The following is a 24,282-nucleotide window of genomic DNA, read 5'->3' on the forward strand; positions in this document are numbered from 1 at the left end:
ATAGAAAGCAAGGTCTTTGAAAAGGATCGAAATCTCAGTACTATGTGTCACACTCTGGTAGGTGCTCTCAGGGACTAGGTTCTGAGTCAGGATAAGTCCCCTCACCTTGTCTCCTTGATCTTAGAAGGTCTTGCTTCTGAGTAAACATGTTTAGGATTGCTGTTAAATAAATAAATGTCGACCTGTTCTCTGCCAGGAACATGTAAAATGGTATGCTAAAAATTGCTAATGGAGTATTTAATTGTACGTATGCAACTTAGCTGTAGTCTGCTAGCTTGTTATGAATTTCCCAGGTGGCTCTTGCACAGCCATTGTTTTACATTAGCTTAGATTCCCCAACCCCCTGCTTCCTAAAATCTTATAACCCCACACAATATGTGAAACAGTCAGTTTTCATTTACTTGTGCAGAAAATGTACAATTCTGCTCTAATTAATTTGTCGACCTACTGCTTTTCTGTGTGTGTGTGGTTGGTGTGTGTTTTTTAAACAACAACAACAGCAACAGAATCCTAGGCAACCAGTTATGCCCTATTATCAACTGACTAGTTAAAAACACAAGCTGCTGAGCTATCTTCCCAGGCAACAGGTGAGCAAATGTGAAATGTCTGAAACAAACACCACAAGGGCACGAGGATGATTGTTAGCATGAAATCTTCTACAGTCAAATAAATTATCCAGCGTGTTAATTAACTCTCATCTATATTCGTGTCATTAGCGCTCATTTGGTTGTAAACTGTTTGATCATTTAAATAATTAAATAGCCTTGATATGACTGAGCAAACAACAAGCTACCCAAGTGTATGCAAAAGACACCATGGCGGGAACTGAACTGTGGGGATCTGTCTGATCCCGTTCCAGCTATCCCATCTCAACCGTGGGGTGGAAATGAGCCAAATATTAACTGGGATTGTCAGCCAATAATTTCCTACTGTGAATTAGCATTGTCATTAGCAGAATCTGGGCTCCGTTGTGTGATCCTGCTATTATGAATTGTGACAATAAAGGCATTCTTTCCAAACATGTGGAAGAGAATACAAATGCCCTGAGCTAGAGCCCCACGTACTGTGTACAAAAACCCTATGCAGGTGGTCGGCTTGTGTCTAAAGTGTACTTGTAAGTGGGGATGAGTATGCCAAGCTCCCCATCATTCTCCACTAATTTAGGTGGGGAGCAAAGGTCTGAAGGAGGGAGACTTCTGAACTTGTAGAGGTTCTCCACACAGTTTAGAACACTGCATGAAAGGGAGCCTCCATGAGTAAGATACTTAGATAAGTGACCAGAAAAAAAACGTTGGTTCCTATCAATATGAAATGCATGTCCTCTGGATCCCAAAAGGTGACAAAGATACCTAGCATAGTCTAGAGTTGGATTAACCACATTACCAATCATGCTACAGCTGACAGGCTCAGCAGATTCCATCCTATGGTGTAATTATGCATTTGAAAATATTCCAGTGAGAACTGGGGATCCAGCTAGCCAACATCAAAGTTCTTGGCTATTGCTTGGTGATTACTGTGCCATTGTATCCGTCTGCCACACCGCTACATCAGCTTTGTGACATCGGTATAACCATCACATGTTGCGATGTTGTGTTAGTGCAGCTGTTTTTTTTATCTCCCATCCTAATCAATTATGTGCTACTGAAGCAAATTTTAGGATCAGGCTTTTTCAAACCTCATTTGAAAGGTGACCTTTTCTAATTTTTCATCCTGTTGCCCTTTATTACTGGAGTTTATGAAGTCTCTAAAGCTCACCAATTATGTTTGCATCTGCTTTGTGTATCGTAAGCTGAGATTTCAAGACCATTGAACTTCTACCTTTCTGAAGATGCATGTTATGGGGTGGGGGTGGTGGAAATAAAACCAATAAAAGGATAATAGAAGATTCCCCTGATCTCCTCTTCAATTTTACCTTGGTATGCCCAGAACAATGGCAAGCCATTTCCCAATGGAGTTTTGTAAAGGTTCCATAAAGTGATGATTATTCCTTTTCTACTACTCAAGGCATCAACAGAACACTCATTTGACTCTTCAAGCACCATTAAATTAAACCCTTAACACTACTATAAAGTGTTACTATCACATGCAATTATGCATCTTGGGTGTTTATCAGTAGGGCTCTGCACATTGTTGAAAATGATGCCTCTACCAGGGCATCTTGTCAAGCCACAGCACTGCATCTGCAATGCTGCTTGAGAGGTGACTGAAGGAAAAGGTGTTTGCACCGCCATTAATAAAAGCACTCTAGCACAATTTCGGTGCCATTGAGAAATATAACCCTGTAACATTCAGAGATGCAGGAAATAAACTGTATCACAGGGAAAGTAGTACAGATCCATGGAGTAGAGAGCTTATATAAAAATCAAAGATGTCACTGTCGTTTGTGATAAATATTCACCAGGGAAAGGATAAACCTCAATCATAGAGCAGGGTCTTAATTTTAAATATCTTTGGTGAATGATTTAATGTGCTGTTTAGATTTCCACCCACTCCCATTACAAGATGTGAATGTTTTAAGATTCTCAATAAAATCACAAGAACTCCAATTCCTTCTAATATACACAACCCAGATATCACAGCATGTTCCTGCTGATTTACAAACTTCACTGATACTCAGTGTTCACTTTGTTCCTGTTCACTTCTGGGAACTGGGATCATGCATTTATTATCTGGATTCTGAAATTGCTATTTATCACATTTTGATGAGTTCTAGGGCTGCATTACAAGTTCATAATATTGTGCTGCTGCCCAGAATGATAAGATAATGAAAACACAGCACAATCTCATAAAGTAACACCAAGCACCAGGATTGGATTGGGGTGGGGGTTACAAGTATGTCTTTCAAACTAATCTCTTAGTTTGCACAGCGTGCATCTGGTTTCATATGGAGAAACTGAGAGTAGAATGTATTCTGAGCCTACAACAGGTGGAATTCTCTTTGGCTCCTTTGCCTAAAAAGAAAGAAGCTTGAAGAAATTGATGGTTGCATTTCATAACTGGAGCCTTAATTGGAGAAAGAAAATCAAGAGATTTTTAAGTTTGGTCAAACACTAAGGGTCCCAAAGTGCTAAAAGCAATATGAGAGATACAGGCTTCACAGAATTTAGATGACTTCAGGAACCTTCAAGACCTCTTAACCAGAGACAACAATGGGGCTAATATTGTTTGTGTGAATCTGCACAACAAGTAATAATGCATCTATCACAATTCTTTTGATTCTCTTAAAAGGCCCTTGACCTGTGGGACATCTGGTTCATCCTTGAAGGACTTTATGTCTGGTACCAAGACAGGGCTAAGCACAACATATGATGGCTATAGAGTGGTCTACCTCCACTGTTAGGGGTAGCATACATCTGCATGAATCACAAGTTGGGAGAGTGCTGTTGTGTTCAGGTCCTGTTCTCAGGTTTCCCATAAGCATCTGGTTAGCCCATGTGAGAACAGGTTGCAAGACTAGATGGGTCATTGGCCTGATCCAGCAGACTCTTCATATGGTAATTATATACCATAAGCCCCATCAGCTCCTGAGAAAACCCAGCATCCTTTAGAGCTCTTGTCTGTTATATACTAGCATGCTGCTGTCTTTCAGAAAAACAGTGGATGTCAAGAATTTACAGCAGAATGCCATGTCGTCACGCAAGTGCCTATTTCAGGCCATGTCGTACATTACAATCTGGACAGCTTTAGGCCTCAGGCACATTGCATGCACACTGCAAGGGAACATGAATTTATATACCTACTTTTCAGCCTGCACCTTTTCCTGCAGATAAAAGAGGGCACTTCAATTTTCAGTATTGCCAGATGGTGCCATATACAAGCATTCCATTCACTTAACACTAAAGGAAACCTGATCCCACACTTTTCAGGACATCTTTGTGCTATGAGAAGTCAATCAGAGCTGCCTTGCCATCGGGCATCAGACAGCCACTCTCAGTGCTATGACTAATAACATTCTAAGCTGCTTACCCAATTGTAGAATTTAAATTGTGAGGCTTCAGGACAAGGCAAGACTGTTTTGACAATCTGAACCCAATGTGAAGAAATTTATATGAGTTATGCACATTCACCAGGCCTTATGGAGAATGTGCACATAATCCATCCATGAAGAGGAATAGGCTTTTGGGAATGTGCATATATCAACTGAATTTTATACATTCTCCAGCTATTATGCATACTCTCCAACCAGCCTGGTAGAATGTGCAAATGTTGATTGAATTTTGTACACTCTCCAGGAAATATGCAGGTTCTCCAGTTAGTATGCAAAGTCTCCAATAAACATACGTTTACTTCTCTCTCTTGCCCAGAAATGTCCAATCATTGCTCTCCTCCCTGTTTGCTTCTAACTCCCCTCCCCATGCAGTCCAGCCCCCTTTTCACCACTCTCATTTCTCACTTGTCCGAGCAGTGCAGGGGAGATCTGATCAGTTTCAGAGTGGTAGATCCAAATCCCATATTTATTTTGAGAACTGCAGTTACTTACAGGTATTAAATTGAAACACCAAAAAGCAAATAAAACTCCAAGCCAGAGAAAAAGCCCAGTGACAGCTACAATATCAACATAATGAGCAACATTGAACGTTAGTCATACTAAAGAGTATGACTTAGTTTTATATCACCCAATATCCTTTCTTGCTATGGAGAAGACAATCATCATTATCATATTGTCAAATAGACAGACATAAGGCATCATAAATAACATTAACTGATGGTTATTCTCCAGACACTTGAATCATTAATTATCTTTCCAAATTCCTGCATATTGGAGGTGTCCTTGTACTGTCAGCCTTATTAGAATAAAATATAAAACCGCTTTATTCTGAAAAGCAGGCATTCTGTTTCTCTTGTCCCTTGATGACATGGATTTGATGTGTAAGCTTCTCCATAATTGCAGTATGGTACCAGAAATATACAGTAGGAGGCCTGTTCTCTCCTACAGTTGTGTTATTATATGCCCCACAGCACCTGATCTGGATCTCATCAAGTCCTTAAATACTATGGGCTGTATCCAATTAAGGTTTACTCAGAGTAGACTCGCTGAAAGTAATGGGACTAAGTTGATCATATTTGTTAATTTCAGTGGATCTACTCTGAGTAGACCCATTGAAAATAACAGGCCTAAATTTATCATGTTTGTTAATTTCAGTGGATTTACTCTGGGTAGAACTAGCATGTTCACTGTCTATAAGCTGGGGTGCAATTTTTAAAAAGTAAATGTGCCTTACTTCCCGAAGTTGCTGTATGAGTAAACTGCACTGGTGGACAGACGAAATGTATTTTCCCTTAAGATAAATGAAACAAAATTGCCAGGCATCCAATTACAGAAACTAATCAGTATTTCAGACATCACCTCCAGTTTCAGGAGAGATTGACCATTATCACTGCAAAATGCACATCTCAATCAGACCATGGAGAGTTACGCCCCACTACACTTCAGCTATACAAGGAAAGGTGATGAATACCTAAAAATGTCCCATCCTTCAAAACAGGCATAGAATTTCCCTACATAATCTATGCTTCCCTAATGAGCACCTTTTTATGATTCTGGATCACCAAGCTAAGGAAAAGTAGAACCATTTCCCAACACATCAGCAATTTTAATCATGTTCTGCAGTGACAGATCAAAAGCCTGAGCTATCTATAAACCATGCAGACAGCCTGTCTCTGCCAGACATCATTGTTTATCATTTATATAGCACTTTCGTTTGGGAAAGTGCTTTACAGTTTATCCCATTCATCCTCCATATGAGCCTATGCCATTACATTTTACATAAGGAAAGAATCGTTGGCATCAGATCTGCAAGTTGTCTTGGGAAAGAGGTGAACAGCCAGGATATGAAACAAATACAATTCAATCAATTGAACTGAGAAAGGCATCACCTTGCATAATCCCACCCATTTGCCCTAATCAGTTGATTCTGTGCGCATGCATAAATGTCAGTGCATATTCAAGAAATCAAACATTACAAGGAGTTGGTCAATCAACATTTGATGACAGAGGCAACACCAGATGATGAGCTACTAAGCGTTTAGGTTTCATAGAAATAGAAAGGTTTTCAAAAATGGGAGTTTTAAATGGACATTGATCTGTGGATCTTCTTTTCATTTGCATCTGGTATAGAGTCTTCAGACACTTATCATCTTGTAGATCTTTAAAATGGAGCCTGTCAAGTCAAGCTAGAATGACTTGAGTTGTTGGCTTTCAACCTAGCAGTCCTATCTCAAAACAAGAACAAGCATGTAAGTGCTGAGAAACAGTGGCCCTAAGTATACCATCTTGAGCTGCTTGGTAGATCTGCATATTCACTCCCAGGATTGTACGTAACAAATGTGCATCCTAAGCTAACTTAAAATATGTGCATATTTACGCATCTTCAAATTTTGAGCAAAAAACCCCCAATGCACTGTGATTCTTTAATCCAGGATGATACCCAAGGAAGCTTCCATAAAATAAAATAAAATCCAATTAATTCAGTGCTGTTTCCATCACCATTATACACATCCCAACCCCATTGGGATTCATTCTTGAGTCATTGTGGCTGTTCCCTCCCTATTTTATCCTGTCTATCTTGCGTGACTTATGACAATTAGGTGACCAAGTTACAATTCTGAAAATGAGGTGATTGTTTATACAACAACAACAATTTATTATCTGTACCCCGCCAATCTGGCTGGGTTTCCCCAGCCACTCTGGGCAGCTTCCAACAAAGATTAAAAATACATCAAAATGTCACACATTAAAAACTTCCCTGAACAGGGCTGCCTTCAGACGTTTTCTAAATGTCAGATAGTTGTTTATCTCTTTGACATCTGATGGGAGGGCGTTCCACAGGGTGGGCACCTCTACCGAGAAGGCCCTCTGCCTGGTTCCTACTCACCATGCCACCCAGCCATGAAGATCTTTTCACAATCCAAGGGCAAAGATGGATGAGCCAGGTGCATCCCAGTTGCTAGAAACCAGAGGAGAGTAGCGTTCACCTGTGCTTGAATCCTGCTTGCTGGTTTTCCCACGAGCATCTGGTTGGCCATTGTGAGAAAAGGATGCTGGGCTAGAGAGACCATTGGGCTTAATCCAGCAGGCTTTTTAAATGTTATAATGCTCTGCCTCCCCATTTCTGTCATCAGTGCTACTGCCAGCCCGAGCTGTGGAAAGAGGAGCATGGGCACAGTGGCCCTGCACACCCGCACCCACACACCTCTTTCCCCAGCTTGGGTTGGCAGCGGCTTGGGCTGTCCTCTTTTATTTGCTTTTCAGTATATGGAATCTCTAGGCAAAACAACCATGTGTGGTTGCAATGGCCATGCATGGTAGCAAGAGCCACGGGCTATAACATCTACATTTCCCAGGTTATAATAGAAGCTTAATAATATAATAGAAGCTTAATAATATAATAGAAGCTTCAGATCAATACAGCATTAAATAATCTTCAATATAAATATTCAGTATGCCAGATTTCCTTCATAGGATGCCAGCCAGATCCAGATTACTCTGCAGACACAGTGTAGCTTTACTTACAGATTGGCCTCTAGAGAGGAATATAGAGGCAAGGAAAGGGGGATATTAACACAAAATGCAAAGGTAGACAGACATTGCTGCTTTTGCTATATTAATTGAACTGATCTGTTGTCAGATATTCCTTCTTTAGTAAGTATTTATGATAAAAGTCTCATTCTATCCAGCAGATTGATCATTCTGTTTTACAACCCTGCTAGCCATTCTGTTGTATTTAGATGCAAATTGTTTTTTCTAGATTTTCTTTTTGAAAAACCTACACAGGTTGATTTTGAGATGACCCAGGAATAGCCAGAAATTAAAGGTGTAATGGTGAGAACTCAAAGAGGCAATGTGGAAGTTTATGAAATATGTTTTCCATTACCTGATTTTCCCCCTTTCTTCAAAGTTTTGTTTGATGTGGGGGGAATAGTGATCACATTCCTTTGTGTTTTATGGTGACCAAGGGAAGGAAGAGCAGGGCCATAGTTCAGTGGGAAGGCACATGCTTTGCATGCAAAAAGTCCCTGGTTCACTTCCTGGCATCTCCATTTAAAAGGTTAGGAACCTACTGATCATCAAGATTGAAACTCTGGAATGTTTGGACCTGATATAAGACAGCCTTATGTAAAGGGGTAAGGTAATAAGGTACAGAAGAGGAGATTTGGGCAGATTCAATGTACAGGAGCCCTGCCCTCAATTGTATTTTTTTTAGTATTTATCAACACAGAGAAATCTGTACAACTTCTGGGACTCGACGTTTGGCCTCCAGGATTTTGTGGCCCCTTGCAAGATTCTGCCTCATCTCTCTCCCCTATGCACACACTGATGGCTGCTGCAGAACTCAACTAGCTGGGGCCGCACCTCCTCTCCACATTCAGTGCTGCTACTATATCCAGAGTGATCTATTTGCTAGGCAACTGTGTGGAGCAGTGGCCACAGGTGTCAGGGCCTGAAGCCTGGTTCCAAGGGCAATGGGGTAGGAGCTGCTGACACCGTAAAGTTGATTTTGGTTGGCATGGTTTCATCCAGGTATGTGCATAGGGAGGGCAGCCAGGTACACTTGTCCCAAGCTTCAGAGGGCTAAGCCAGCTGGGGTGGGGGAACATGCGAGGGCCTGGCTGCTTTTTAGTCTGAGTTTATAACTTTATTCTAACAAGACTCTTGCCCCACACCTCAAACAAGCTCTGCATGGGCCTGGTTCCATTACTAATAGTACAGCAGGTGTTATCCACCTGGGAGTAGCTGGCTGGATGTGTGTGTGTGTGTGTGTGCAGATTGGATCTCCTTAAACTTCTTTGCACATTGCTGACCATGTGTACAAGGCTAAACAAAGATGGCAGGATGTGATTCGTGCTTAGGAAATATTTTTATTGGTTTTGATAAATGAACAAAAAGCAAACAACTCACAATGAATAAACTCCAGAAAGTATTGCTAAGTACCCATTTCCTTATGACAGGAATTGGGGGCCCATGATGTCAGGATGTTATGTACTACAAAAACACTTGTAGGGTGATAGTTTTTACATCCGCGCAATAAGGGAAGGCCTATATCAGCAATACAATTGTGATTATCATAGTGCATATGTAAAAGCAGCCCTTCAAAGTGAAGCATGTGTAGGTGTGGGGTGGAGGAGCTTTATTAGCATATTCCAGTGGTAGCCAATGAAGTGCCTTCCAGATGCTAAAAAAGGTAAAGATAAAGACCCCTGACAATTAAGTCCAGTCGCAGACGACTCTGAGGTCGCAGCGCTCATCTCGCTTTATAGGCCAAGGGAACCAGTGTTTGTCTGCAGACAGTTTTTCCGGGTCATGTGGCCAGCATGACTAAGCAGCTTCTGGCACAACAGAACACTGAAACCAGAGCAGCGCACGGAAACACCGTTTACCTTCCCGCCGGAGCGGTACCTATTCATCTACTTGCACTTTTTGGTGTGCTTTCGAACTGCTAGGTTGGAAGGAGCAGGGACTGAGCAGCGGGAGCTCACCCCGTCACGGGGATTCGAAACGCCAACCTTCTGATCGGCAAGCCCAAGAGGCTCAGTGGTTTAGACCACAGCACCACCCACATCCTCCAGATGTTAGTGAACTTCAAGTCTCGTCATCTCCAACCATTGGCTATGATGACTGGGGCTGAAAGGAATTGGCACCAGGTTGACCACCCTTGACATAATTAATAAATGGATACCAGCTTGCAAAACATGAATGCTACTTCACTAGACCCTGTCAGAAGCCTGATTTGGTGATGCATTAGCCTTTCTACCAAATCTTTTTAACCCTTTCTTCAGCTGTGTAGCATGAGGATGACTTAACTTCAGTTTGGATGGTTGCAATTTTATACATTAATTTTATACAGCAGCACTTTGAAAATTTATATCGGTTTATGACTTCTGAGGTTGTTCACTAATTTCTTTTGCATGAGTGTTGTCTGGCCACAAGGTCAGTGAAGCTTCCTGCATGTTCCAGGACTTTAGTATGAACTAGCCATTTGTCTTGCTGCCTGTGTGTCCCTTTCCTGAACCTGCTATTTCCCTTTTTCATGGAAAATGTTGCCAGACTGTTAACAGCACACAAGGTTATACTTTGCATCTATAATACAGGGCTCTATGGGATTAATTTTTTTTTCATCCTGATGACTTTAAACTCCCACTGAGATGATGCAAGATGTTTATTAAGTTACTGACAAGTTAATTATAAGGATGAAGACAAGCTGTAGCTCCTGCTTTGAAAAGAGTGACGTTAAACAAAGGATCATATGCATACACCAGCCTGGGAAGGAATCTTTAACCCGAGGCAATTAGCAAACCAAATTCAATATTTTGGAATCTGGGAAAAAGAAGGAAGCTTAAATACTGTGGAGGGTGGGAATAGGAATAGAGCTTGTACCAAATTCTGAGGATCTTTGAAAGTCTGTAATGATTTTTTTTTTTTTTTTAAAATAATTTTTATTGGGTTTTTACATTTTATAACAACAGACACACACACAAAGACAAAGACAAACAAACACACAAATACAATTACATACCCTAAGTTTCTTTACCCACTTTCATTGACTTCCCCCCACCCCCTCCTCTTACATCCCAATTCCAAAGTTAATTCAGCAAGTTCTTACCTAACCTCTTAAAGATATTCACATTGCTTTTGAAAATTAAAATCTTTTGTTTATCTGTATTCAACTATCCAATTCTCTTATAATCATTAATTTCTTTTTTTTTTTAAGGTCGATCTAACTTCCCCTTCACAAATTTTCCCTTTATTATATTAATTATAGGTCACATTGTCCAAGTAAAACAAAACATAACATTTTATAATTCTATTCTCTCCCCCCCCTGCCCCGGTTTCTGTCCCTTCCTAGACAAATGTCCAGAAAACAAACAAAAAATATTTCTAGCCCGGATTCCTCACGTCCGAAGCGTCTGATTCTCTGTCAGTCCCTCTCTGCCAGCTATATTGGTAGTCCTCTTTGATGGTCCTAAGACCCCGAAGGAGTTCAGTCAGAGTCAGATCATATTTTCTTTCATTCAGAATGTTGAAGAGTGTTTGCTGCGAAAGACCATCTAGTTTTCCATACTCAAGAGAAAAGTCCCAATCATATTGCTTTGTTCTTTCTAGTTTTAATATTCCAAGTACTCCAGGGGCTTCTCTCTTCTTCTTTCTCATCTTTCGCAGGTCTGTAATCCAGAGGTCTACTTGCTCATACTCTGACGCTGCAAATTTCTGGTTGATATTTTCCACTTGTAGTGTCTGAACTCCTTCTTTTTTCTCTGTCAATTCCAAAGGCATCTCTTCCTGCTCAGCTGCAGAATTTTTATCGTACATCTCCTTTGTGCATTCAGCAGAGTTGTTTGTTTCAGGATTCAAGGTCATAAAAACTTTACTCAGAGCCATACTCTGCTCCTGCAGGATTCCCACGAGAAAAAACATTTTTTCTATCTCCGCCAGTAATTTTCCCTCTGCAGCCATTGTAATGTCACTAATTCCCCCTAGGGGGCTTTCAGTTATTTAGTAGTCCTTTTCCAATAATCTGTTACTTTGTTATTATCAATACTTTGTTTCCAATCGCCTCAGTCCAAATGTATCAACTTTAATTCCAAAAGTTATTAAATAACAAAATTCTTTACTTTGTCCGCCCGTTTGACAGCTTCTTTGACAGCTGTCAAACTCCTTTCACTTCTTCCTCCGGGACCCAAATAGGACACTCCCGGGTTTTTTGGGGGGGATACACACAAAGTTCCAAATTCCCTTTCTCTCCAGCACAAAAATCTTGTTCTATCAAATTTGTGAGAAACTTTTAAATCCTCAAAACAGTATTCATTCCGCCTTAATTCTCCGTTCCTTGCTTTAAAACGTCTATAAGTAGAGGGGGTGCGGACTTCCCTTTAACACATCCCCCGATCGTGCCGAATTCACAGGAAAAATTTTTAAAGTCCAAATTCCACTACTCACGGGTCCTTTGTTATCCAGTCCAAATTTGGGAAGAAAGTCAGCGCTCTCCGGCCATGGCTTGCGGCTTCACTCTACTGAGGTAGCGGTCTACTCTCAGCACCACGCCACTCTCCGTACCCTCTCCGTAGCCTTTAAAAAGGCTCTTCGTGGGTCGGGGAGGGCGCTTAAGGTGCCCACCGAGTCACCAAGTCCGCAGGCTTCCGCGCCTGCGGTTTCTGAGGGTCCCCGTGTCGCCGGCACGGCAAGACCCGTCCTCAGCAGAGCCGATTCCCTCCGGAGCTCGGAGGGAATCCGCCATTAGCCGTTCGCGCTAACCCGGAAGTCGAAAGTCTGTAATGATTCACTATCTAGATGGGACTATAGTCCTATGTGCACATAGCTAGCATTGAGCCCTAATCAACACAGTGGGAACTTAATCACCAATACTTTGTACATGCTTTGGATGCCACACATGCATTATCTAATTACCCTCCTTACAACAATCCCATGCAGCATGGGTTCCCAAACTGTGATCTTCATCCAAGTGGCCCATAGTAAAGAATGGTAGGAGCAATTTCTAGGGGAAACTGAAGGTTGTTTGTCAGAAATAGCACCATGGCATTGGATGATAGCTAGACACAAAGGCATCATGTTGCACCCAACATTGCGAGTGTGTGTGTGGATGTAACACATATCATGCACGTAACATGTGTAATGACTGTCACATCAGGAGAGGCCAACCAGGCCTCCTCCCAATGTGACATTTGCCCTCCCAATGCTACAGTGCCAGTGTGTGTAGTGGTTAAGAGCGGTAGTCTCGTAATCTGGGGAACCGGGTTCGCGTCTCCGCTCCTCCACATGCAGCTGCACCTTGGGCTAGTCACACTTCTCTGAAGTCTCTCAGCCCCATTCACCTCACAGAGTGTTTGTTGTGGGGGAGGAAGGGAAAGGAGAATGTTAGCCACTTTGAGACTCCTTTGGGTAGTGATAAAGCGGGATATCAAATCCAAATCCAAATCCAAACTACATGGCCCAGGGTGACTTCCTGCCAGGCCTCCTCTGCCCAGTGGACATTGCGGAGAGTAGGAAGCCTCAGCCCCTTGGAATTGGCATGCCTGGCCAGACACAAGTTTGGCTGTCAGCTTTCACTTCCAAAATTAATTTTGAATGAAGGAATTACTCTCCTCTTGTTTGAAAAGTCGTTTCTCACGGGATAGGGAGACTGCCAAAGGGTTGTTGTCCCGCCCTGTGGATTGAGCGACTGGAAGCCAAGGACCACCATCTTGCCCAAACCACGCAGCAGTCCTATTATGGACACTGGGATCACAAACACCTCCCTTTCTTAATCATCTTTCAAAGGGGATAATTTGCAACTTAACAGAGTTTCTGCATCTGTCAGCAAAAACCAGCACGTGGCCAGTTAACTGCTTTCCATAATAAAAAAGGAGAAGGAAAGTAAGTTACTGCTTATGTGATCACAAAAGCAACAAAAAGCTGGATTTATGACATAAAATGTTGATGTTTTAAATGGACAAGGGGAATCTCTGTGAACCTTTTAGCGAATTGTTTTTTATTCTTCAACAAAAGTGTGTCTAAGAAATTGAATGCTACTTTGCCCATTGACACAGTATTCCTAGGAATTGAATTTTATTGTCTCGTGCTGTTATCAAAACATGATAGCTGCAAGACATGAAAGATGTGATGGAAGCTGTTTAAAGACAAAAGTCCTAATAATTATTATTTTTTCAAGTGAAGTAGGAAAAGCCTCAATATACAGAATGTCATCCTTGCTTGTTGTAGATATTTTTAAGTAGATGATGACAGAACAAACCAAGTCTCTTAATGGAAGAACAGAGGCTTTATAGAAAAAATAGATTAAAAATTGACAAAATTAGAAGGAACACTCAATGAAATTAGGAAGGGAAACTAAACCAAAGATGACTGAATTGGAAAATGGCATCAGAAATGACATAAAGGCTCTAGATGACAAAGAATTGGCAGGACTGAGAGATGGAACAATTTTTGCAAAATTCAAAGGAATAACTGATGAAGCTAAGATTTTGGAAAACAAAAATGAAGTTCTAAATGGAGTGATAGAGAGATAGCTGGATAATCTGACACTGAGAGAGAACGAGTTCTACCTAGGACTTGGAGTGATGCCAGGGGATAAAGCTATTTAATCCTTGGCATTCTTTTCAAAAAAAGAATAGAAGAAATGGAAATGGGAGACATAAGGCTGGAAAAACATGCCAAATACAACAGGAAGTAGAAACTGAACATACAAAACTGAATGTAGACCAATGGATATGGATTATTGTTTCTATACATATGTGTGTGTGTGTGTGTGTGTGTGTGTGTGTGTGTGTGTATTGTTTCAATATATGTTTGCAGTGGAAAGACTCCTATATGCTCAGAGAGGGAAAGATTTACCTTTATTTAACATGGAGTCATGGTTGCTGAAACTGTTGAAGAATATATATATATATATATATATATTTCTGAACAATAAGAATTCTCCTTGAAAAACAGCACCATTCACTCTTTTTGCACATGTTCACCAAGCAGAGAAAAGGCTATATAACAAAATCGGGGAGCATAGGAGAGCAGTCATACAAAAGGTATCAAAAGTTGTCAGCTAAAAAGAATTGGATTCCAGTGGTTCAACTGGCAGAAACTGCAGTGTCTGAAGTCTGTCCATCCCCATGCCCCATGCAATGAGATTTACTAGTGCTTAGATATTATGGGGGCTTTTAATTCCGGTAGTCAAAATAAGTTCGTTTAACGTTGGGGTTGATGACAGTACAGTGTGCAATATACCCCCCCCCCCAAAAAAAAAACACAATCTGCAGTTAATGAAAAGTTTTAAAGCCATGCTGAAAAACCTGTGGCCCTCCAGTTGTCACTGAACTGCAATTCTCATCATCCCTGACCATAGGCAATGCTGTCTGCAGCTGATGGCATTAGGAGTCTGGCAACATCTGGAGGACCACAGGTTTCCCATTCTACTGTTTTAGATAGTGAAGGGTAGAGCAGTCTATTTTTGATCCGTCTCTTACATTCACATATGCTTGCCCATAAGTCTGTTCTGTTCTATGCCCCCATTAATCAGTGGAGAAGGCAGCAAAAATATGTATGAAATATTGCATTGAAATTGATCTATTTATTTAGGTATTTCTATGCTGCACAATCAGCTGTTTCCTCTGGATGGTTCACAATTTAAAATCAGAGAAAGAAAGAAAGAAAGAAAGAAAGAAAGAAAGAAAGAAAGAAAGACCATCAACAGTCATCAATATATAAAAGCATCTTGAGCAGAAGAATTAATAAAAAAGCAGCATAAAACCAATAGCATACAATCAGTAAGCAGCACTTAAAAGCCAGCATGAGAAAGACAAAAAAGCCCCAATAACTAAAAGCACAGAGGGCAAGGAGAGTCATCTATCAAAATACATATGCTGAGAACTGCATTGGAGCATTAAGAAGCTATGGAGTGCAGTTTTGTTTTGTTTTCATTTTTTCATTTAAATTTATGTTCAAGCATATGCATTCACAATACAAGAGAAAGAGTAGAAAGAAAGTTAGCTACCATGAATTATTATTTTGCCTGTTTTTATAATCATATTTTGGCTGGTTGACTTTGCACAAAATGATATACAAAGGTTACTATTATTATTTTAAATGAGAATCACATACATTACTGCTTATCCAGGGTGGCTTGTCAAAGCAGAATCAGCAACAGAAAATGGACTTTGGTAATATCAAATCATCAGCCTAAAATCATTAAGACCAATCGTGTTATAGGCTATTTTGGCACAGAGACAAGCACGGTACATCCTATATTGTCCAGGGGTAGGACAGACGGTTATCTAAGTGTTCCACATTTTTGAAAGAAAAGGGAAATGAAAAGGGAAAGAAAAAAATAATCAATGATGCCTGCCAGGCCATAGTAACAAACTGAAACTGCTCACATGTGATTGGAAACAATTATTTGCTCATTGTGGCCTATTATAGTCAGTATCCAGACATACCAGATACACTGGTACCTTGGGTTACAAACACCCCGAGTTACAACACTTCAGGTTACAGACTCCGCTGACCCGGAAGTAGTACCTTGGTTAAGAACTTTACCTCAGGATGAGAACAGAAATCGTGCGCTGGCGGTGCAGCTGCTAAAGTGGTACCTCAGGTTAAGAATGGTTTCAGGTTAAGAATGGACCTCCGGAACAAATTAAGTTCGTAATTAGTGGTACCACTGTACCAGGATAGTCCCTTTAGTAACTTCTAGTAAGACATGGACTATGTGATGGAATTCTAACTGGTAACAGGCCACAACGTATATCTGCTGAATTTTCAGCTTTCACCTAAGACTGCTGTTTTAAAATCACATCATGACCACATACTATCCACAGTTGAAATAAAGTACACATTATGAGCAACAAGATGAAAAAAGCAAATTATGCTAATTAAGACATATACACAGGCTTATGGACTACACACCAATAGTGCAAGGCACAATTCCAGCCCAGCTGTTAATGAACAAGAGAAAGAAATCAAGTTTTCCAACCACAAATAAACTACTTTCAGCTAACATCCAAAAGGGAGATGAGAAGAAAATATTAAACTCAGAAAACATAAACAGAAAACATATTATGACAGAAGTGCAAAATTACTTAAGGAAGGAAGTTACTGAAGGAAGAAGATTCTGTAAGGGTTCAATGAGAAGATGGACAATGGGAACCTCTGGTAACAGATGTCTTAGGAACACCTTATTCATATATAATGTAGACACATAAAGGAAAGAAATACAAGAAAAATAGGAGAGAATGAGGGAAGAAAAGAGAGAAGCAAAGGAAACACCATATATGTATAGGAGAAAGATACGGGGAAAAGTTCCAAGAAACACAGCCTACAACCCAAAAAGATTATGAAGTAATACCAAATAATTTAGAAGACAAAGGGAAAAGTACAATGCAAGCAATAGCAAAAAAAACAAAAAACACAAAAAACCTATTGACGAGCAGATGCTAAAGAACCAGAAACAGAATGTATTTCAGTGGGTTGCATCCAGATTAAGACTGTTCAATTTAAGTGCCATTCATGCCAATGGAGACCAAGTCATGATTAATTTTCTCTGTTGGGTTCAATGGGACCATTGCAAATAGCCTACAGCTCAATCCTATGTATGCCTACTCAGAAGTTACTTGCATTGAATTCAATAGGGCTTACTCCCAAGTTAGTGGAGTTAGAATTGCAGCCTTGATGTGTAGATTTATTGTCCATTGTTTCTCAAATGAGCTGAGCTGAACAAGAGTGGCAACCTAGGTTTTTGACATCTAAATCTAAAACTCTATTCATTGGCTAGCATTTCTTCTCTCATTGAACAACATGGGGATATGTCACCACAGCAAGAACTTAGAGCCATCTAAGGCCTAATAAAAGCAGGCAAGACCTGCTCTGCAGGCTTTAATTTAGTCTCTGGAAAGACTGCCAGTGTTAATCTTTCCTTTCAGTCCACAGCTGCAGAGCAGAAGTGGGTGTTTTGCTTGGTGCGTTTTCACATTGTGAAGAGCAATGGCCTGGCTGCAGATGTACAAGGTGCAGCTTAGAACATCATAATAGTTTACTACTTGCTGAGATTCCATGGCAGGCAGACACACATAAGATAGGCCTTAAACAGGGCAGAAAAAAAATTCCATATAGCCCAGAATTATGTACTCATACCGGAAGTTGCTTCTCCGAAATCTCTTCATCTACTTCTGGTTCTTTTTTCACCAAATAACAGGAATTGTATCTGCAACCTTCTGCATGCAAAGCATGTGCTTTGCCAGTGAGCTATGGCCCCACTTCCATCACAGTCTCTAGAACGCTGCATCCCTAACATTTGTTTTGAGAATTGTACAAGCACAGAACAGACAAAAGACCATTCTTGCAGTTTTTCATCATTAGCTGAAGCAGAAAATACCTTTTATTTCCCTTTTCCCAACTAGACTCTTGTCTTCAACAACAGGTAAACAAATGTACAAGTAGCAACCCATTGATTTTAACTAATACCATTATTATTGTTTAGAGGTTGCAATGTCCATTACATTTAATTACTTCTTATGTACACATCTTCTTGGAAAGGGCCTCCACAATTAGAGTGGCTTTTTCTTCAATGCAACGCTTCTCCCCTCTGAATAGTTCAGAAGACATACCACTGGTGCACAAGGGTGGTTACTAATAAGGCAGCTGCAGCTAAATTGAGCTTTTCAATACAGTATTGGAATTTGGAAGACAATAATTGATTTCATTTCTCTGACCTTCGGCTGGCAAAATGGAAGCTGAAAGGCAACAAAAGTGGGGGGGGGGGAATCTATTTTCCATTCCTCTTGGACACACTTTTTCCCAATTTCTTCTCCAGAAAAGGGTGCCTTTTAAACAGAAGTCAATATGCTTGCTGAAAGCCAGTAGTCCACAGAGAGGTTTAATTTCAATACTTTTAGATTAATATAGCGGTTTTCATGCAAAGAGTCTCCCAGGTAACCTTGAGGTTCTTTAGAAGTTTATCAGAAGTTCCTCAGCAAGAAAACTGTAATGGGAAGTCGTTCGAAGTCATTGCATTCATTTTTTCTATACATTTAGATAGGTTGCCTGCCATTTGTTTGTTTGTTTGTGAGAATAGCCTGGGTATGCAAATATACAGTGCAGCTTAGAACATGGTCATTTGTGACATTCTGGAATTCCAAACAGAGAGGTGAGTGGGGGAAAGTGGGAGATTCCTAAGCAGTTGAGCTGATGGTTAGAGTTCCCTGAGGGTATAAAGTTTGCACACCACTTTCCTTGGAGGGCAGAACTGCAATGACATGTGAAAATTTATTCCATGGATCTTCTTAGGGAAAGGGTGATTTCTACACAATTCAACTGTGGCTCCAACTTGAAGGGAAAGGCTGGTGTAGGGTAAAGGTCCCTCTTTACTCTTTTTCCTTACTTCATTATGTTTTTGAAGAATCATCCCCACAAACTTCTATAAACCCTAATGAGGACAAAAGCACAAATATTTATGCAAATAATGAGGCAGGATTTTATTTTATTTTTTAAACCATTGTATTAAAAAATGTACCTGCCTTTGAGTAATAATAATAGCAGCAAGTACCGTAGTTCCAGCATGATTATTGTGACACAGGGATTTTCATAAATCAAACTCAAATGGAGAGTTTAGCAGATCTAAAATTTGGGGCTTTCTAAGTTTGATGTGTTTGGGCCATTAATATATCAAACTGATTAAAGCTTTCTTCTACACACACACACACACACACACACACACACTTACTTCTCAGTCTGTTTCTTCAGCATATAAGATACATGAATTCCATTCAGCTGGCACTCTGTATGTGGCTTCCCCTTCAAAGTATTATCACGCACCAGAAGAGAAAGAAACTATAAATGCAATCTTAAACCCCCACCATTTTCATTCACATTATTATTACCAGTGCTCCTGCCATTTTCTATTACAAAGCTGAGAATTATACCAATGACAGCCCACTTTCCCTTCTGGTTCCATTATCCAAATTACTGCATCTGCTTACATTATCCAAAAGATCTCAGAAATGTCTTCAAAACCATCATTTAGGCATGTGTGGTTTTCTACTTCTTTACTTAATGATGTTGCCAAGTCAATGTGACATTATGAGGTGGAGAATGAGTCCAAAGTAGAAACTCTTGTAATCAGTAGATAGAGAGAGCCAAGAGTGAGATTTTAGCTGATATCATAGGGCAGTGATCCAAAAAAGGGCATTTTCCTCTATTGCCCTTGTTTTATAGAAAGCTTTTCTCTCTGCCGTACAAAAGAACATAAGAGTCTGCTGGATCAGGCCAATGACCCATCAACCAATTATCCTGTTCTTACAATGGCCAACCAGATTTGCGTAGGACCTGGATAGCTCAGTTGGTTAGACCATGGTGCTGATAACACCAAGGTTGCAGGTTCGATCCCTGTATGGACCAGCTGACTATTCCTGCATTGCAGGGGGTTGGACTAGATGATCCTCAGGGTCCCTTCCAACTCTACAGTTCTATGATTCTATGATTCTATGATTCTATGATCCTAAAGCAGGCCCTAGCACAAGAGAAGCATTATTGCTTCCAACTGTGACACACACACACACACACACACACACAATACAGGAGTAGACCTGAACCACTTTTTCAACTTGAACCTGGGGAAAGTTACAAACCACTGATATGCAATCACAGCCACTTATGCATATAGTTTGAGAGTGATGCAACTGCATTACTTGTAACTCCCTGGCAATTGTTGAGAAACAGGAAGTACTGTCTACCTTGATTACTACTCTAGGTAGGCATGCATACTTATGGTACGACAAGGTTAAGATCAATAAGGCCTTTAAGAACCATATTGTTAGGAAAGCAGTATTTAATGTCTGGACAAAATACAAAGACTTATTGGAAAACAAGACTCCGAGGTGGCTTTCGCCTCTGGAAGCTAAGGCCCGAAAAAGACCCAATATGGAGGCCAAATGGCCAAAATATTGGGAAATATTAGAAAAAGATGGAGACAATTGGAAATTGCAGAGTTTGGAGAAAATGAAGGATAAAGTGCGAGACTGGTTACATTACGCTCAGATTAAAGAAGTCTTTAAAAATGACAAAAAGTTAGGGTTCCAGGTGGAGAAATCAAAGTTAGAAACAGAATTGTTAGAACCAAAGACTAAGGTACTATCTAGAAAGTATAACTTGCTGTTAAAATGGAATACACAAGACGAAATGGTTAAATCGGCTATGATAAAGTGGGCACAGGACATTGGGCATAACATTATGTTTGAGGACTGGGAAAGGTTGTGGACCACTGGGCTGAACTTCACCGCATGTAATGCTCTGAAGGAAAATGTAATGAAAATGATATATAGATGGTATATGACCCCAGTTAAACTTGCCAAAATATACCATTTGTCTGATAATAAATGTTGGAAATGTAAAGAAAATGAAGGAACATTCTTTCACCTCTGGTGGACATGCCCTAAGGTGAAGGCCTTCTGGGAAATGATATATAATGAGCTGAAAAAGGTATTTAAGTATACCTTCACTAAGAAACCAGAGGCCTTCCTTCTGGGTATTGTCGGCCAGAAGGTGCTAAAGAAGGACCGAACATTTTTTATGTATGCAACAACGGCAGCAAGGATACTCATCGCTAAAAACTGGAAAACTCAAGATCTACCCACACTGGAAGAGTGGCAGATGCAGCTGATGGACTATATACAACTGGCCGAGATGACTGGCAGAATCCGAGACCTGGGAGAAGAGAGGATTGAGGAAGACTGGAAGAAATTTAAGACGTATTTACAAAAACATTGCAATTTGGTTGAATGTTAAGAAGGATGCTAGATTATAAAAAATTGGCCACCACTAAATTAGATTTGAATTTGATGATAAGTGAGATTAAAGAAAACATAAATTTTTTGGAGAATTGCTAGATTATATTTAAATGAGTGGATATAAGATCGTAAACAAGTGGATAATTTGCTTGGAAAAACCTTTTTACGATGTAAATGGGAGCGGGAGACGTGAGGGAGTCCAAAGAAGTGATGAAACCACGTTATGATATAAGTAAGGTTGTTTATTATTTGTGCATTTGTATTCAAAAATTTTTATAAATATTTATATATATATATAAAAAAAGATTACTACTCTAGGTAAAGGTAAAGGTAAAGGTAAAGGTAAAGGTAAAGGTAAAGGACCGTTAGGTCCAGTCGCGGATGACTCTGGGGTTGCAGCACTCATCTCGCTTTACTGGCCGAGGGAGCCAGCGTACAGATTCTGGGTCATGTGGCCAGCATGACTAAGCCACTTCTGGCAAACCAGAGCAGCGCACCAAAACGCTGTTTACCTTCCCGCCGGAGCAGTACCTATTTATCTACTTGCACTCAAACTACTCTAGGTAGGAAGAGGCTAAGAAGCACTGAAGAAATGGCATATTCATCCACATATGGGTCCAACACTTTGTCCCTGTTCATGCATCCCAGCCAAGTTGCCACAAAGCACGTTCTCCTTCATGGAGAGTACTTGTTGCAGTGGGGGCCGACAGGACACTCCAAAGTTGTGGGGTGGGCTAACTGATCATTGGCCACTGTTGTGATTGGGCTTCCCTTGTTGTTGGGAAGAAGTTAATGTTGCCATTTTGTGATTGACAACCAGAAATGTTAAAACTCCCTGCACGAAGCGTAGAGCTTCCTCTTTTCTTTCGCTCCGTGCATCGGATTGCCCGTCTCCCCCTCCCTATATTTAGGGTTGTTCGTGTTGACCTTGCTATGCCTGTCATGGGGTCATCTGCTTTTGGGGCAGGGGCCCAGTAGGAATTTTGTCAATTTGGCTGATTGGCTGGTGCCATTTGGTTTTTGCCTACTGCGTAGCAAATCGTCACAACTTGTAAGGTTGCGGTTAGGCATTGGTTTTTGGTTTGGTTGGTTGAGGGGCATGGATTGGCTATGCCTGCCCCGCTAATGCTGCTGCTGCAAGGGTATTCTGTTAAAGGAATACAGGGGCTCACCATTGCTTTTGTCCAAACCCTGTCAAGGGGCTAGGGCCATGCAAGAGCCCCTGGTTGCATTTGGGGAGGGCTAAGGGCAGGTTCCCTGCTCCGTCGCTATCCCCAAAATGTATTCCCCTTTTCTGACTTTCGCAGGTGTGTGAAATGTCAGTCTGTCCCCACCGGGGGCAGATAGTCACAACCAATGCCTAAGCAACCACTCACTTTTTTTGTATTTTAATAAAGTTGTGGCCAAAATTATGCCAAAAACCTTAAACAAAAATTCTATGTGATGTGTGAGTTATTTGGGGTGCCTTGAGGACCTCAACACACAATGCACACAACACACAAAATTTTGGGTGGGCAGCATTTCAGTTCAGCATTATGCAGGGACAAGAATCTCTTTGCATCCCATCATAATATATCCCATAGAACTGGTAGCAGATTTCCATAATTCTTAGACTTAGACTTGATTCACAGATCCTCCAAAACTTGCACAGAAGAAGCAGGGTTTCATGTAAACAACAACAACAACAACAACATACTCCTCTTCCACAACAGGCCTCTATGTTTTTCAGCAGGCCTGTGCTCCAGCTACTGGATGATGGATAGGACCTGCCTGCGTAGCTGTTATTTTTACACATGGTTCCCCGTCCATCTAGTGACACATACTAAAGGCTGTGTCCTCACATTGGTAGAACTTAGTTGGATTGAAAATGATATCTAAAATGATTTGAATGCATGATTTTAGACATGCTTTAGCATACCGTAATGAGCCTGGTCATTCTGCATGTCTCTACTCACAACAGCAAACCCTGCCCTGGTCACAAAAGACTAAAGTAAAATGCAAGTAAAAATAATTTGCTTTCTGGCTACAATTAACAGCTGAAATGGGAAAGGTAAGCCTTTGTTAAAAGCATGGTGTTGCTTCCAAAGTCAAAAGAGCCCTGTGCAATCAAAGTCCTATCTAGTTCAACATCCTGCTTCCTGCAGTGTCCAACCAGGAGTCTACAGGAAGTACACAAAGTGGACATGATTGGATGTTGTTCCCCAGAGACTGGTATTCAGAGGCATGCTGACTCTGATCCTGGAGGCATGACACCCATTGATCCTGGAGGCAGCACCCATTGATAGGCTTATTCTTTGTGAGTCCCTTTAAGACTATCTAAGGTGGTGCCCATCATCATATCACTACATATGAAGCTGCTTATTCTGAGACAGGCAGAGCATTTGCCTAACCAGCTCAGCACTGTCTGTGCTGATTGGTGGCAGCTCTCTGAGACACCTATCCTTGCTGCCCAAGATTACAGATGCTAAGACCTTGCTGAACCTGGAAACTTTCAGATAAGAAATGTATGTTCTACCTTTGGACTATGCACCATAATCATTGGTGTAGGAGCAAAGCCCAAAGCTCAGTGGACCCAAAGCCCAAGGCCCAAATGCTTTGCCTTCTGAGCTTTGGCTTTGCTCCTACACCAATGATTATGGTGGAAAGTCCAAAGGTAGAACATAGGTCCCAAGTTTGATCCCTAACATCTCCAGGATTTTGTTTTGTTTTTTAGGATCAGATATAGCAGGTTTTGGGAAAGCATGTTCTCCAATAAATGAGAGCACGTGTTGCAGTGTGGGCCGCTGGGCCAGGCCTCTTGTTGCCAGGCAGGTTAAGAGTTGTTGCCTGGCATTTGATTGGGTAACCGGGTTGCTGGGGCAAATTTTATGTTGCAAATTGGGTGGGTGGGACCATAGTCTTTAAATATTGGTGCACTCTGGTTTCTCTTTCTCTTTGCAGAGTGCATCGGATCACCCGCCCGCCCGCCCTCTTTTCCGGTTGACCTTGCTTTGCCTGTCA

This window comes from Podarcis erhardii (assembly GCF_964252035.2).
Source record: "Podarcis erhardii genome assembly, chromosome: Z".
NCBI classification, from domain to species: Eukaryota; Metazoa; Chordata; class Lepidosauria; order Squamata; family Lacertidae; genus Podarcis; species Podarcis erhardii.